The sequence below is a fragment of the Trichechus manatus genome, unplaced genomic scaffold (assembly GCF_000243295.1).
Source record: "Trichechus manatus latirostris isolate Lorelei unplaced genomic scaffold, TriManLat1.0 scaffold00021, whole genome shotgun sequence".
In the NCBI taxonomy this organism is placed as follows: Eukaryota; Metazoa; Chordata; class Mammalia; order Sirenia; family Trichechidae; genus Trichechus; species Trichechus manatus.
In genome coordinates, this window is record NW_004443957.1 from 19,578,956 (window position 1) to 19,596,559 (window position 17,604).

Here is a 17,604-nt window from a genome sequence, read left to right on the forward strand (position 1 = left end):
GACGTCTCTGCCCCGTCCCGTGCCATTAGGGTGAGAAAACAATGACCTAGCTGGGTATTTTAGATGCAGCACAATTCATCTTGTCACATTATGGTATTGAGATTCTGACCAGGCATAGTTGATGCAATCTTTTCCCTTAGAGGATCGAGTGGCAGGGGCCATCCAAGAGGCAGTGTGGCACAGGAACAAGCACCCAGGCTTTGGAATCAACAGCACCTTGCTTTGAATTCTGACCTTCTACCTCCTGGTTGTGTGGCCTTTGCCAAGTCCCTGAACCTCAACCTCTTTATCTGTCAAACCGGGATGATGCTTATTGTGAGGATTAGCCCTCTGCAGTGTTTGGTTCATAAGAACAATGTTTATTACTAGCATTAACTTTTATAAATGCCATCTAGATCTAGCCAGGGAGTAAATGATAGAGTAAGTGGAGAACTGTGGGAGAGAAGCAGTGTTACTTCTGGCTATTGGTTGTTGGCCTTTTTTGTTGGTTTGTTTTTCTGATTAGAAAAGTAGCCCGTGCTCATTGTAAAGATATTCAGACAACATACAAAGAAAATGTGGGGCCCTGGTTGCTCAGTGGTTAGGGTTACAGGCTGCTAACCAAAAGAAAATCAAAAAATTAAAAATCATCACCACCTAAAGATAATCACTTTTAACTTTTTTTGTTGTTGTTGTTGCTTTTCAAATCTTTTCCCTTCTAACTTTTTGATGAAAGGTTAGCGATTCAAACCCACCAGCAGCTCTGGGAGAAAAGACCTGGCAATCTGCTCCTGTAAGGATTATAGCCTTAGAAGCCCCATGAGGCGGTTCTACTCTGTCCTATAGGGTTGCTATGAGTAGGAAATGACTTGACGGCACGCAACAACCTTTAGTGCATGATGGAATAATGCTAATGAGAGTGGGCCAGTCCTCTTAATTATGATTATTAACACAGATTATGGGTTTAGTGGAATATTTCTTGTGGCTTTAACCCTGATTTAAGCAGTTTGGATTCTCTGTAATTGGCACCCTATGACTATCCTCCCAGGACAGGAGAAATGGAAATCCTCTTCAGATGGGCTGGGACTCAGTTCCCATTCAGCAGTCTTCTCTGATTTCTCATGAGTATTTGGGGTTCCTGACAGGAACGGATGAAGGAGGGAAGAAAGTTACACTAAGGGTCCTCCCAGACCCTGGAACACCCCTCCACACCCCTATGCACACCGTGCCTCTGCTGGACCAGTGTCACCTTGCCCTGAGAAGAAAGCAAAGCACCTAACTAACTGTGGGGGCTGCCCCAACTCCAACGCCCTTATTCTTCACCAATGGCTCCTCTTTAATATCTAATCCAAGGACTTCCGTTTTCGGCAACATGAGAGACTGATCTAAAGACTCTGAATCCCCCTACTCAAAAAAAAAAAAAAGCCCAAACCCATCGAGTCTATCCGATTCTGACTCATAAAGACTCATAGTGACCCTACAGGGCAGAGTAGAATTGTCCCACAGGGTTTCCAAGAAGGCGCCTGGTTGATTCAAACTGCTGACCTTTTGGTTAGCAGCCAAGCTCTTAACTACTGGGCCACCAAGCCTCCTCCCGCTACCCGGCCCCCAGGAAAAAAGCATTCTGGATAAAATAAATAAGATGTAGCAGCAAAAAAGTTGTTAAATTATAGTAAGCACTAAAGAAGAAAACCAGAATCCCTGAGCACTAAAATATAAAATTATAACTCATAGCTAGGTGAGACATTTATGAGCTGATCCCGCGGTCTGCAGGGTGGGATTGCACCCAGATAAGAGCCCTAATAGCTGGGGTTTTTATGCCTGTGGTCTTGGGCTTACACATTGGGGAAACTAAAACACAGATTTCCTTCATAAAGGCAGGAATAGGAAATGTGGCCCCTTCAGGGTAAGGAAAGTAAACAAACTCCTCCTGCCAGCTCTCTGTGGAGCTCAGGGGAGCAAATAAAACGAGGCTCCCATGAGAAACTGAAACCCTTCCAAATTCACACAAGATAAGTAGGGGGAGCAGGAATCCCAAGTCAAGACATTTAAGGTAAAACCTGATACCGGACTAGAGAAACTCTTGGGGATACTCAGCTGAAGTAATTCTTAGTTATTTGCCTAAAGCCATATGATTAGTAAGTGACGGAATTACTTTTTTTGAGCATTTCCTTTGTGTTAGGGATAAGTTCTGGGCAGTGTTAAGGCTGAGAAAGAAGAAGCGAAAGAAAGAAGTGTGCTCTTACTGGGGAGGAAAATTCAGTCTAATGGGAGAGTAGATGGAGACATATTTAAAAAGCTAGTAGGCGTGGTGTTGGAGGGTGAGGGTAAAAAGAGAGCTATAACCATGAGTGAAACTTGGTCCTGCCATGGAGGAGCCTGGGAGAAGTGAATAAGCAGACACTTTACAGTACTAGAGAAGGCAGAGGTGCCTTGTGACCCCAGGCAGGGGGTGGGGAGAGTGACTGCTTGGAGACAGGGGGTCGCAGGGAAGGCTGCAGAGCGGAAAGCTGTTGGACCTGATTTGGAATGTGGCAGAGTATGGGCTCAGTTTTGAATCCCACCGCCACCACTTATAAGTTATATGACACTGGACAAGTTACTAACTTTTCAAAACCTCAGTTTTTTGTTTGTTTGTTTTTAAATTGTGCTTTAGGTGAAAGTTTGTAGCTCAAGTTGGTTTCTCATACAAAAATTTATACACACATTTTTATGTGACCCTAGTTGCTCTCCCTGTAATGTGACAGCATAATCCCCATTTCCACCCTAGATTTCCCATGTCCATTCAGCCTCCTCCTATCCCTTTCTGCCTTCTCATGTCGCCTCCGGACAGGAACTGACCATTTAGTCTCGTGTATCTACTTGAACTAAGGAGCACACTCTTCACAAGTATCATTTTATGTCTTATAGACCAGTCTGATCTTTGTCTGATGAGTTGGCTTCGGGAATGGTTTTAGCTCTGGGCCAACAGAATCTCGGGACCATGTCTTCTGGGGTTCTTCCAGTCTCAGTCAGAACATTAAATCTGGTCTTTTTACATGAATTTGAGTTCTGTGCCCCACTTTTCTCCTGTTCCGTCAGGGACTCTCTGTTGTGTTCCCTGTCAGGGCGGTCACTGGTGGTAGCCAGGCACCATCTAGTTCTTCTGGTCAAAACCTCAGTTTCTTAAATTGTAAAATGGAAATAATTATTTGGTTGCCTTCTTAACAATGAGGTGCCTCTTCTTTCTTCCTGTGGAACCCTCATTTTTTTTTTTTTTTGGTGTCTACCTTCCTCTGTCGCCTGTGCACTAGAGGAGGTGATCCCAGGTGCCATCCATGGCTGCAGGGACTGAACCAGGCTGAGCCCAGCTTAAGTCAGTGGAATCAAGGTTTTCTATTATCTACAGCTGAAAACATCCTAAATGATTTATTACCTCATAGACTTGTGTAGAATAAATGAGATAATTTATATAAAGTGTTCAGCACTGTGAAATGTGAACTACTATCATTAGCAGAACACTTTATCATGAAATTATATACTGCTTTCTTCTTGACTAATATGTGTCATATTTCTCCAAATATATATGAGAATATTTGAGGCCAGAACTCAAGCTTCTGCTCCTTTGATGCCTTGCTCAACTGCCAAATAAAATACTTAGTAGGTTTTTGAAAAATTTTTATTTGTTTTGTTGCTGTTGCTGAGAATATACACAGTAAAACATACACCAATTCAACATTTACCATTTAATGTACCATTTAGTGACATTGATTACTTTCTTCGAGTTGTGTAACCATTCTCACCCTCCTTTTCTGGGTTGTTCCTCCCTCATTAACATAAACTCACTGCCCGCTGAGGTTCCTGTCTAATCTTTCAAGTTGCTGTTGTCGATTTGATCCTATACAGATAGTTCTTAAAAGAGCATAATGCTCAAGGCAGACATTTTTTTACTTGTTAAGCTAAACTATTGTTTGGTTTTAAGAACACTTCAGGGGATATTTTTTGTTTAAGGTTTGAAGATTATCTCAGGGCAATAGTTTCAGGGATGTCGTAGTTATCTAGTGCAGCTATAACAGAAATACCACAAGTAGGTGGCTTTAACAAACAGAAATTTATTTTCTCACAATTTAGGAGGCTAGAAGTCTGAATTCAGGGTACTGGCTCTAGGGGAAGGCTTTCTGTTTCTGTGTACTCTGGAGGAAGGTCCTTGTCTCTTTTGAGCTTCTGCTCCTGGGCAATCTTCATGTGGCTTGGCATCTCTGTTTTGCTCACTTGTTTAATTTCTTTTACATCTCAAAAGAGATTGACTCAACATACACCTTGCACTAATCCTGCCTCATTAACATAACAGACACCTCATTCCCAAATGGCATTATCACCACAGGCATAAAGGTTAGGATTTACAACACACAGTTTTGGGGGACATAATTCAATCCATAACAAGGGGTTCATCCAACCTTTGTGTTTCCAGAAGTCCGGAGTCTATGAGAATTTGAAATTCTGTTCTGCATTTTACCCCTTTTGATGAGGATTCTTCTATGTAATCTTTGATCAAAATATTCAGTAAAGGTAGCCAGGCTCCAAACAGTTCTTCTCATCTCATGCCAAAGGAGGCAGCTGTTCACGGAGGCAATTAGCCACACATTCCAATTCCTCCTTATATTCCTGCCTCTCCTTCTTCCTCCAGGCAAATAGAGACCAATTGTTGTGACTTGGATGACCACTTGCAAGCTTTTAAGACCCCAGGCATGATGAAACAAACTAGGAGGTAGAACAGAAGCACTAAACATGTTATTCAGCCGATTAACTGGGATAGCCCATGAAACTATGACCTTAAACCTCCAAACCAAGAAACCAAATCCCATGAGGTTTTTGATTGTGAATAAGCAACCTCAGCAGCTACTTTTTTGTGTGTGTGTCGTTGTTAAAAAATATATATACACACAGTTTTGCCAATTCAACTTTTTACAGGTGTACAACTTATTGACAGCAATTAGAATAATCAGGCTGTGTAATTCTACCTTTAATCAATGTGATATTTCCATCACCATTAACCCCCCTTCCCCCCTCCTTCCCATCCCTGTTAACCACTAATAAACTTTGTTCTCTATACATTTGCCTTTTCTTGTCTTTTTATATAAGTGAGGTCATACAATATTTGTCCTTTTGTGATTATTTTACTCAGCATAATGTCTCCAGCTCCATCCGTATTGTAGCATATATCAAGACTTCATTTCTCCTGCCAGTTGAGTAGTACTTCATTGTATGTATGTACTTAGTGGAGCCCTGGTGGAGCAGTGATCAAGAGCTCTGCTGCTAACCAAAAGGTCAGCAGTTCGAATCTACCAGCCGCTCCTTGGAAACCCTATGGGGCAGTTCTATTCTGTCCTATAGTGTTGCTATGAGTCGAAATTGAGTAGACAGCAAGGAGTTTGGTTTTTTGGTTTTGGTATTACACGATTAATCAATATATTTAATTTTCCCCCCTAAATATATCCCTCTGTGTATTCAGAGACATTATACCAAAATGAATTGGTTGACATTCAACCATTTCAAGAGGTAACATATGATCAGGAACTGATGGTACTGAAGGAAGAAGTCAAGCTGCACTGAAGGCATTGGTGAAAAAACAAGTCTCCAGGAACTGAGGGAATATCAATTGAGATGTTTCAACAAACAGATGCAGCACTGGAAGCACTCACTTGCCTATGTCAAGAAATTTGGAAGACAGCTATCTGGCCAACCGACTGGAAGAAATACATACTTATGCTTGTTCCCAAGAAAAGCGATCCAGCTGAACGTGGAAATTATTGAACAATATCATTAATATCACACGCCAGTAAAATTTTTCTGAAGATCATTCAAAAGTGGCTGCCACAGTATATTGACAGGGAACTGCCAGAAATTCAGGGCAGATTCAGGAGAGGATGTGGAACCAGGGATATCATTGCTGATGTCAGATGGATCCTGGCTGAAAGTGGAGAATACCAGAAAGATGTTTCCTGTGTTTTATTGACTATGCAAAGGCATTCGACTGTGTGGATCATAACAAATTATGGATTACATTGCAAAGAATGGGAATTCCAGAACACTTAGTTGTGCTCATGAGGAACCTGTACATAGATCAAGAGACAGTTGTTCGGACAGAACAAGGGAATACTGCAGTGATTTAAAGTCAGGAAGGGTGTGCGTCAGAGATGCGTCCTTTCACCATACCTATTCAATCTGTATGCTGAGCAAATAATCTGAGAAGCTGGACTATATGAAGAAGAAAGGGGCATCAGGACTGGAGGAAGACTCATTAACTATGTGCGTTATGCAGATGACACAAACTTGCTTGCTGAAAGTGAAGGGGACTTGAAGCACTTACTGGTGAAGATCAAAGACCACAGCCTTCAATACGGATTACACCTCAACATAAAGGAAACAAAAATCCTCACAACTGGACCAATAAGCAACATCATGATAAAAGGAGAAAAGACTGACGGTGTCAAGGATTTTATTTTACTTGGATCCACAATCAACACCCATGGAAGCAGCAGTCAAGAAATCAAATGACGCATTGCATTGGGCAAATCTGCTGCAAAAGATCACTTTAAAGTGTTGAAAAGCAAAGATGTCACCTTGAAGACTAAGGTGCACCTGATCCAAGCCATGGTATTTTCAGTCTCATCATATGCATGCAAAAGCTGGACAATGAATAAGGAAGACCAAAGAAGAATTGACACCTTTGAATTGTAGTGTTGGCGAAGAATATTGAATATACCATGAACTGCCAAAAGAACAAACAAATCTGTCTTGGGAGATGTCTTACATACTTTGGACATGTTGTCAGGAGGGATTAGTCCCTGGAGAAGGACATCATGCTTAGTAAAGTACCGAGTCAGCGGAAAAGAGGAAGACCCTCAAGGAGATGGATTGACACAGTGGCAGCAACAATGTGTTCAAGCATAACAACAATTGTGAGCATGGCACTCCTGGGCAGTGTTTCCTTCTGTGGTGCATAGGGTCACTATGAGTCGGAACCGACTCAACGGCACCTAACAACAACAACAACAAAATGTATCCCTGATGGCAATCTAACTCAGATGCCCTTGTGATTTGGGTAGAGATTGTGCCTCCATGCAGAAAGTCTTATTTCACCACTGGGAAGTGAATTCCAAGAGAAGATAAAGAGTTTGAAAAAGGGACAATTGGTGGGACCTTTCTAAAGCTGTCTGGAAGGTGCCAGAATCACAGGCTGTCAGGGCTGGAAGCCAGCCAGTTGCTACTGAGTCAGCTCTGACTCATGGAGACTTCATGTGTACATAGTAGAACTGCACTCCATAGAGTTTTCAAGACTGTGACCTTTCAGAAGCACATCACCAGGTCTTTCTTCCAAGGTGCCTCTGGGTAGGTTCAAACTGCCAACTTCTTGGTTAACAGTTGAGTGCTTCACTAATTGTGACACCCAGGGACTCTCAGAGCTGGAAAGAATCTATGAGTCATCTCATCCAACCCTCTTATTTTACAGCTGAGGCCCAGAGACTTCCCTCCAGACACGCAGCTAAGGGCCAGGCCAGGACTAGAACTCAGTCTCCAGACTTCTGCCCCAGACTCCTGTCCTATGCTCTTTCCATTACTTTTCATTAATTTCTCCAGAGTCAGTTTCCCTTACAACCCAAATGAGGGGGATGTCCTCTCCCCAGAGGCTGTTTTGTCTGCTGGGAATCCTTGTGAATACATGCATCCACTTCGCATCGAGGTCACTGCAGTCGCTGCCAGGTACCAGGTGGCCTGGCACAAGATCTGAGACTCGGCTTCCTTTGCTGACTGGGAAACATCAGCCCCTTGTCCCTGAGCGGTCACTTAGGGTCAGGAGCTAGGAAGAGCTTCTCCTGCCCACCTACTGATCAGCTCCTAGCCTGGAGGTCTGGTGACAAAGGTATTAAGGGACTCCCCACCTGAGTCAGTTCAAAGAACAGTGCAGTGCATTGTCCTTTGTGGCACTTACAGGTTGGGGGGCATCCATCCAAATCTCCCCTCTGGTGGGACTTGAGGGGTCTTGAAAGACCTTTTCTTTAGTTTCTCCTATCCTGGTTCTTCGCATGTGCACTCCCCACTGCCATGCACAGTCATAGCTTTGCTCATACCTTTTCCACACCAGAATGCTCTTACCCTCACCTACTCCCCACCCCAAGCTGTTGGCCTATTCAATTTAAATCTCAATGCAAACATCTGCTGCTTTGTATGGATTTCCCTGATCCCCATCTTCAGAATACTGATCAGCCACACCTTCCTGTATGTTCTCACAGTACTTTGTTCATTGTACCATGAAAAAAGTTTATTCAAGATGGCTTTAGTTGAGTCTTTTCTACTAGATCAGTGTTTCTCAAATTTTTATACTCGTACAAATCACCTGGGGATCTTGTTAAAATACAGATCCTAATTCAGCAGCTCAGGGTGGAGGCTGGGATTCTGCATTTCTAATAAGCTCTCAGGAAATACTGACACTGTGGGTCTCTGGACCACAATTTGAGCTTCAAGGTATTACTTTTTCCTTGAAGGGGCCCTGGAGACACAATGGACCCACCAGTGGCTCCACCAGAGAAAAGGTCTGTTGATCTGCTCCCATAAAGATTACATCCTAAGAAACCCTATGGGCAGTTCTACCCTGTCATATTGGGTCTGTATTAGTCGAAATCAACTCCAAGGCACCCAACAACTTTTTCCTTGAGGGCAGGTGCCATGTCTTATTCATCTTTGTAATACCAGCTGTTGGCACAGTGTCTAGCTGATTATAGCTGGTTAATAAATTTTTGTTGAATTGCAATGAAGTGGGCTAAGGCACTGTTGTTTTGGAGGTGTCCCAGTTAAATGCAAATATGCTATTGGGGCAGTATTAGAATACTGTTGTAGCTGAAATGGCAGAAAGTAGGAAGGGATGAGGCTTATGGGAAGGTGGGATGAATCCTAAGCAGGCCCAAGTCCTCAGCTTTACAGAGCCAGAAACTCAATTTTACCAATCTATTTGGGTTAACAAGATTCTAAAGGACTCAGTTACACTTATGTATAAACCAGAAGACCAATTTCTTCATTAAAGGATACGTCTTTCCAGTGCCTACTTAAGCAACACCCCCATCTGTGCCATCCCTGCCCAGCAGGGTAACTAGGAATAACTTAATTAGAACTTTCCGCAAATAATGGCTCGGAGGGTAGATACTAGAAGAACTCATGGGAGAAATAAAGCAGGTAAAGGAAAAGCTTGGCAAATTGTTCCTCCTACCAAAAGATTTCATTTCTCTTATGATTAGAATATTCATCGCCCCAAATAGGCTTTCTCCTTGGGCAGCGTTGGATAAAAGCAGATAAATTCTTGCTGCTAAAGTGTCTGTGTTTCTGGACTCCATACTGACCAGCCTCTGGTCAACACATCCTTTTACCTGGAAGCCCAGCTTCAAAGTAACTGATTCATTTACAGCTTTTCCCAGTTACATTCGACTGAGGCTATGTTTTGGGCACTTTAATTGTAGGACTGGGTGTGCCATCAAGCAGTGTGTGTGGTGCAATCCGCTAAGTACTCGACTACTAACAGATAGGTTGGAGGTTCAAACCCACCTAAAGTCCCAGTGATCTGCTTCGGAAAGATCACAGCCACTGAAAACCCTATGGAGCAGTTCTGTTCTGCACATATGGGGTTGCTATGAGTCAGAATGGACTCAACAGCAACAGGAGAGAGAGTGTGGCACCAAGAACTTCTGAGAGTGAGACTCTTCCGCAGAGACAATTTCACTTATTTGCTGTTGACTTCCCTTGTCTTCCAATTCTGGGGAATCTCACTTCGGCCTTTCCTCCAGCTGTACTACTGAATGGTAACAGAACATCACGATTTAGCCTGTGGGCCTGGAGTGCTGGGCCTTCGTGTGACTGGGGGCACTGACGGCCAGGAGGCTCGCTCGTGAAGGAGCGCTCATAGGCTACGCTGTCAAACTTGGTTGACTTTTAGTTTTGCCTTGTGTTGAGCTGGGGTTTTCTTGTACTCCTTGATGATAGTCAGTTTGTGACTGAGTATATCAGTATATATCTTGTAAACAACTAACTCTCTAATTGGAGTCCCTGAGTGATACAAATGGTTAAAGCTCTCAGCAGCTAACCAAAGGTTGGAGGTTCAAGTCCAACCAGAGGTGCCTCAGAGCAAGTCCTGGCAGTCTACTTCCAAAAAGTCAGCCATTGAAAACCCTGTGGAGCACAGTTCTACTCCAACACACGAGGTCGCCGTGAGTCGGAATTGACTTGATGGCTACTGGTTAACCCTCTAATCATGTGGCCAGTGTTGGATTAACAAGGCATGCTCAGACCCTACGGTAAGCAAGGTACACATGGGCTTACTTGGTTTACTTACTAATCTGTAGTGCACAGTTTTACATGCATTCACCACATCTCTGATGTGATGAAAAACAGCTGAAATTGTGCACAACGGAGTAGTAAGTAAGCACAAGTAAGCCCATGCATACCTTGCTTATTGGGTACTCTGTCTGTGTCTTTGAGGCCTATATCCATCCTTCACCAATGAATCCTCTCTGCCTATCATTGAAGACAAACATTCTTTGAAGCTGAGCTCTGTGCTGCGCCACCAAACTCTTTCCTGGGATCACATTCTGCCCTTGGTTTATACCATATGTTCTCAATGGGGGCAAACATTGCCCACAAGGGGGCAAAAATTGTCTACTGAGGGATGTAAATCTTAGACAATCACGATTGTTTGTGGCCCTCCAAAGGGCCATGTCACATAAACAGATGTGTAACAATCTGTGGTATTAAAATTTCATGGATAAGGGTGATAAAGGAAAACATGGTTATATTAGTTTCCTAGGGCTACTATAACAAAATACCAGAAAGTGGGTGCTTATAAGAACAGAAATTTGTTGTCTCACAGTTCTGGGGGCTGGGAGTCTGATAACAGGATGTCCACCATGTTGATATTTTCTGAGGCTTTAAGGGAGAATCTGTTCCAGGCCTCTTTCCTGGCTTCTGGTGGCTCCAGGCTTTCCTTGGCTTGCAGCTGCAGCACCATATGGCATCCTTCCTTTGTGTGTCTGTGCCTTCTTTTTATAAAGACATCCCTCAGATTGGACTAGGACCCACCTTACTACAGTATGACCTCATGTTAACCTAACTGATAACATCTTCAAAGACCCAATTTCCAAATAAGGCCATGTTCACAGGTACCAGGGAGTAGGACTTCAACATATCTTTTTTGGGGGACAGAATTCAATCCATAACAATGCTGAATGTTAGGAAGGGTGATAATGAAAGGTTGAGAAATACTGATTTATGCAAAAGGGTCTGTCTCCAGCTGAGAAGTTATAATTATGCTGAGTTATCCCCATCTTTTCATCCTGCTCTCTGGTGCCTAAGGATAAAGGAGTCAAAGTTAAGGTTTGAACTCACATATCTTAGCTGTTAATTGGGAATGATTATAGTTGCCCTGACTCCTACAGCCAGGGTGAGTTCTCTCCTCTAATTTCATAGCTCCGGTAGTTTGTTCCACTTGTTTGGCATTTAATACTTAGCATTAGTGACCTTGCATCATTTACATGTACCTCTTCTGTCTTCATGACTAGAGCAAAAAGCCTTTAATGGTAGAGATAACATGTTGATTTGATAGTTCATTTATTCATTCATCCATCAAACATTCATTGGACATCTCCAGGTAGCAACTAGATTCTAAAACGACGAGATAAAAAGACAAGGGGCCTAACTTCAAAGACTTCCCAGCAAATAAACAGTTGTGAAACAGTGTGGTGTGATGATAGAGATAAGTACACGTTACCATAGGAGCACAGAGAGGCATCCTGCCCAGTGGGGAGGAGGCAATGCTTGAGTTCAGCCTTGGGGAACAAGGGAGGAAGAGGAGTTTTCCAGATGGAGCGGAAGACAAAAAGACCATTCCAGGCCAAACTGGAAGCTTCTGATATGCCTGGAGATGATGGCACATATGGGAAGGGACTGGAAATGAAGCCAGGCCATAGCATGAGGGGCTTTGAACCTTATTCTAGGGGCCTGGATTTTATCCAAAAGACAATGGGATGCCATTGGAGAATTTAAATGAGCCAATGACGTGATTAGATCTCTAATTAACAAAGTTCACTCTGGCTGCAATGTGGTGAGGAATAGCAGAGCGTTGGAACCCCATTAAGAGTTGTTGCAATAATTTGGGTTAGGTGATACCTGAACAAGAATAATGTTGGGGATGGAGTGGAAGGAACTGATTGGAAAGTTACCCGGGAAAGAGAATCCAGAGAACTTACTAATAGTCTGTGGGGGTGAGTGAAAATTGGTACTACCGCTTTGAGGGGAGATTTGTCATTATCTACTAAAACTTGAAAAGAGAAGTCTATGATCTAGCAATTTAATTTCTAAGTGTCTACCCTAGAGAATAATGTTTACCTCAGCATTGCTTGTTAAAAAAAGATTATCAGATGGACCAATATGCCATCAATAGGAAACTAGGTAAAGAAATGACATTTAAGAGGAATAAGCTGCACCTCTATATAACAGAATAGTTCTATCTCCAACACATTATATGATTGAGTGAAAAAAAAAGCAATTGTAGAATAACATTTAGAGAATATATGTAAACCACACAAAATTATGATATAATCAATACTCCTGTACTCGACACTAGCTGTAAGAACAGAAAAACATTGTTGTTGTTTTCAACATCCTCTGTGTCCTTCTCAAATCTAACCTTTCCTTCCTCTCTAAGAGACAACCATTTTTCCTGAGTTTTTTTTTTAATCCTTTCTTTGCTTTTCTTTTTAGATTTACCACGTATATTTTTTACATTGTGTGGTTTTTGTTTTGGAACTTTATATATATGCAATCGTATTGTGTATATTCTGTGACACACTTTTTTCACCTAATATTATGTTTTTCAAGTCCCATCCTATTGTTAAATGTAGCTGTAATTTATTTTCACTTCTAAATCATATTTCATTTTATGAGTATGTTATAAATTTATTTATACATTTTAATACTGAAGGACTTTTTTGTTGTTTAGCTTTTCCTTTGCCGATTATGAAGAGGCTTCTATGACCATTCTTGAATATGATCCTGGTATATATGTATGATAACTGGTCTGTAAGCTTGTCATACTGTGGTGGCTTGCATGTTGCTGTGATGCTGGAAGCTATGCCAAAGGTATTTCAAATACCAGCAGGACCACCCATGGTGGACAGTTTTCAGAAGAGCTTCCAGACTAAGACAGACTAGGAAGAAGGACATGGCAAGCTACTTCTAAAAAAAATTGGCCTGCGAAAACTTTATGAATAGCAGCTGAACACTGTCTGATAATAGTGTTACCCAAAGCAGTCTCAGTGCAGCTTCTTGCCAATGAAGACACACCAAGGGGAGGAGCATTTATTGCAAGCACGTAGGCAAAGAGCAGGGAGGTGTATACCTCAAATCAAGCTCCCTAAACAAAGGGAGGCAGACCATTTTATACCATCTCTCACGAGGAAGCACATACAAACATTATGGACTACATAGGCTGTCATGGTACACAAGCACAAGCATGTTTTCTTTGGCATGTAGGCTAGTAAACTGGATTTGACTGGCTTGCGTAACACCCAACACTTTGAGGACAATGGAAAGGAGTGGGCAGGTTCCGCTTGGTCTGATCAGCTCCCAGTTGAGCCACACCCAGTGCTATCACTTAAGGCTTTGTTTGATAATGGCTAAGCAGCTTCTGACTGTGTTGGCTATCAACAGTGCCAGAAGACGAGGTTGGAAGGTTGGAAGTCACTAAAAATGTACTTGGGAAGAGCTGCCTCAAAGTAGAAAAAAAACTTTGCCATCGAGTTGAGTCTGACTCATAGCAACCCTGTAGGACAAACTAAAACTGCCCCACAGGGTTTCCAAGGAGTGGGTGGCGGATTTGAAACTGCTGACCTTTTGGTTAACAGCTGAGCTCTTAACCACTCTGCCACCAGTGCTCCTCTCAAAGGAGAGTCAACCTTAATGATGAGGGTGGAGTACAGGTTTCACAATCTTCATTTGTTGATGTGGCACAACTCAAAATGAAAAGAAACAGCTGCAAACACCCACTAATAATTGTAATGTGGAATGTATGAAGTATGAATCTAGGAAAATTAGAAGTCATCAAAAATGAAATGGAACACATAAAGATCAATATAATAGGCATTGGGAGCCCTGGTGGTGTAGTGGTTAAGAGCTTGGCTGCTAACCTAAAGGTCAGCAGTTCAAATCCACCAGCCGCTCCTTGAAAATCCTATGGGACAGTTCTACTCTCTCCTATAGGGTCTCTACGAGTTGGAACCAACTCGACGGCACCTAACAACAAAAACAGTGAGCTGAACTGGACGTATTGGCCATTTTGAATTGGACAATCATATGGTCAATTATGCCGGGAATGACAAATTGAAGAGAAATGGTGTTGCATTCATCGTCAAAAAGAACATTTCAAGATCTATCCTGAAGTACAATGCTGTAGTGATAGGATAATATCCATATCCCTACAAGGAAAACAAGTTAATAAGACTAGTATTCAAATTTGCACACCAACCACTAAGGCCAAGGATAAAGAAATTGAAGATTTTTACCAACTTCTGCAGTCTGAAACTGATCAAACATGCAATCAGGATGCATTGATAATTACTGGTGATTGGAATTCGAAAGTTGAAAGTAAAGGATTAGTAGTTGGAAAATATGGCCTTGGTGATAGAAATGACTCTGGCAAACACATGATAGAATTTTGCAAGATCAACAACTTCTTTATTGCAAATACCTTTTTTTCCACAACATAAACAGCGACTATACACATGGACCTTGCCAGATGGAATACACAGGAATCAAATTGACTACATCTGTGGAACGAGATTATGGAGAAGCTCAGTATCATCTGTTAGAACAAGGCCCGAGGCTGACTGTGGAACAGATCATCAATTGCTCATATGCAAGTTCAAGTTGAAGTCGAAGAAAATTAAAGCAAGTCCACAAGAGGCAAAATACTACCTGAGTATATTCCACCTGAATGTAGAGACCATCTCAAGACTAGATTTGACACATTGAACATTAATGACCAGAGACCAGACAAATTGTAGGGTAACATCAAGGATATCATACATGAAGAAAGTAGGTCTTTGAAAAGAAAGAAAAGACCAAAATGGATGTCAGAAGAGACTCTGAAACTTGCTCTTGAACGGAGAGTAACTAAAGCAAATAGAAGAAATGTGAAGTAAAACAGCTGAACAGAAGATTTCAAGGGTAACTTGAGAAGACAAAGTAAAGTATTATAATGAAATGTGCAAAGACCTGAAGTTAGAAAACTAAAAGGGAAGGACACGCTCAGCATTTCTCAAGCTGAAAGAACTGAAAAAAAAAAAAAAAAAAATTCAAGCCTCAAGTTGCAATATTGAAGGAATTGGTCAATGATCAACCATTTCAGGAGGTAGCACATGGTCAAGAATCCATGGTACTGAAGGAAGAAATCCAAGCTGCACTGAAAGCACTGGCAAAAAAACAATACTACTGGAATTCACAGAATACCAATTGAGATGTTTCAACAAACGAATGCAGAGCTGGAGGTGCTCACTGGTCTATGCCAAGAGCTACCTGGCCAACCGACAGGAAGAGAACCATTTTTGTGCCCATTCCAAAGAAAGCTGATCCAACAGAATGCGGAAACTATCAAACAATATCATTAATATCACAAGCAAGTAAACTTTTGCTGAGGATAATTCAAAAGTGGTCACAGCAGCACATCAACAGGTAACTGTCAGAAATTCAAGCCGGACTCAGAAGAGGAGGTGGAACCAAGGATATCACTGCTAATGTTGGATGGATCTTGGCTGAAAGCAGAGAATACCAGAAAGATATTTACTTGTGTTTTATGCAAAGGCATTCGATTGTGTGGATCATAACAAATTATGGATAACATTTTGAAGAATGAGACATCCAGAACACTTAGTTGTGCTCATGAGGAACCTGTACATAGACCAGGAGGCAGTCATTTGAACAGAACAAGAGGATACTGCATGGTTTAAAATCAGGAAAGGTGTGTATCATGGTTGTATCCTTTTACCATAGTTATTCAATCTGTATGCTGAGCGAATAATTGGAGAAGCTGAACTGTGTTGAAGAAGAACGCAACATTAGGATTGGAGGAAGACTGTTAACAACCTGCAATATGTGGATGACCAAACCTTACTTTCGGAAAATGAAGAGGACTTGAGGCACTTACTGATGAAGATCAAAGACTACAGCCTTCAGTTAGATTACACCTCACCATTAAGAAAACAAAAATCCTCACAACCAGACCAATAAGCAACATCATGATAAACACAGAAAAGACTGAAGTTGTCAAGGATTCCATTTTACTTAGATCCACAATCAACGCTCATGGAAGCAGAAGTCAAAAAATCAAATGACGCATTGCACTGGGCAACTCTGCTGCAAATGACCTCTTTAAAGTGTTAAAAAGCAAAGATGTCACCTTGAGGACTAAGATATGCCTGACCCAAGCCAAGGTATTTTCGATTCCTTCTTATGCATGCGAAAGCTGGACAATAAACAAGGAAGACTGGAAAAGAATCGATACCTTTGAATTACGGTGTTGGTGAAGAATATTGAATTTATCACGGACTGCCAGAAAAATGAACAAATCTGTCTTGGAAGAAGTACAACCGGAATGTTCCTTAGAAGCTTGAATGGCAAGACTTCATTGCACATACTTTTGACATGTTATCTGATGGGACCAGTCCCTGGAGAAGGACATCATCCTTGGTAAAATAGAGGGCTGGTGAAAAAGATCCAGAAACTGTGACATAATAAATAAATGTTGTTTTAAGTGAAAGTTTGTGTTAATTTGTTATGCAGCCCATCCCATTGGCATAGAGTGAGTTCCAACTCATAACGACCCTATAGAACAGAGTAGAACTGTTCCATAGGCTTTCCAAGACTTAAATCCTTATGGAAACAGACTGCCACATCTTTCTCCCATGAGGTGGCTGGTGGGTTCAAACCGCCGACCTTTCGGTTAGCAGCCGAGCACTTTACCACTGAGCCACCAGGACTCCTTTGTTATGCAGCAACAGATAAATAATACAACATTGGATCCATGGAGCAGGAAATATAATCTCAACACTACTTGGTTCTGCAGTAAATAGAATTTATATAGTCTATGAGAGAGCTAAGGAGCCCTGGTGGCCCAGTGGTTAAATGCTCAGCTGCTAACCAAGAGGTTGATGGTTAGAACCCACCTAGTGGCTTTGCAGGAGAAAGACCTGTCTGTCTGCTTCCATAAAGATTACAGAGAAGAAAACCCTATGATGCAGTTCTAATCTGTCATATGGGGTCACTATGAATCGGACCTCACTTGATGGCACCCAGCAACAACATTAGAGAGAGCTGCGAGTTGTTTTCTTTGATTAAAACTATCCTGGTGAGGGGCTTACATTGGCTTCACTGGGTCAGGTGCCTTCTCCTGGTCCATCCATGTCTAGGAAAGCAGAATTTGTTAGAAGATGATTCTCATTTAGCCCACATGCTTTGAGGGGCATTTTCCAGAAAAGTAGAGCTATCATAACTGAAATAACAATACATTTCTACCAGGGTGATGCAATTAGAAAAGGTAACAGGAAAAGA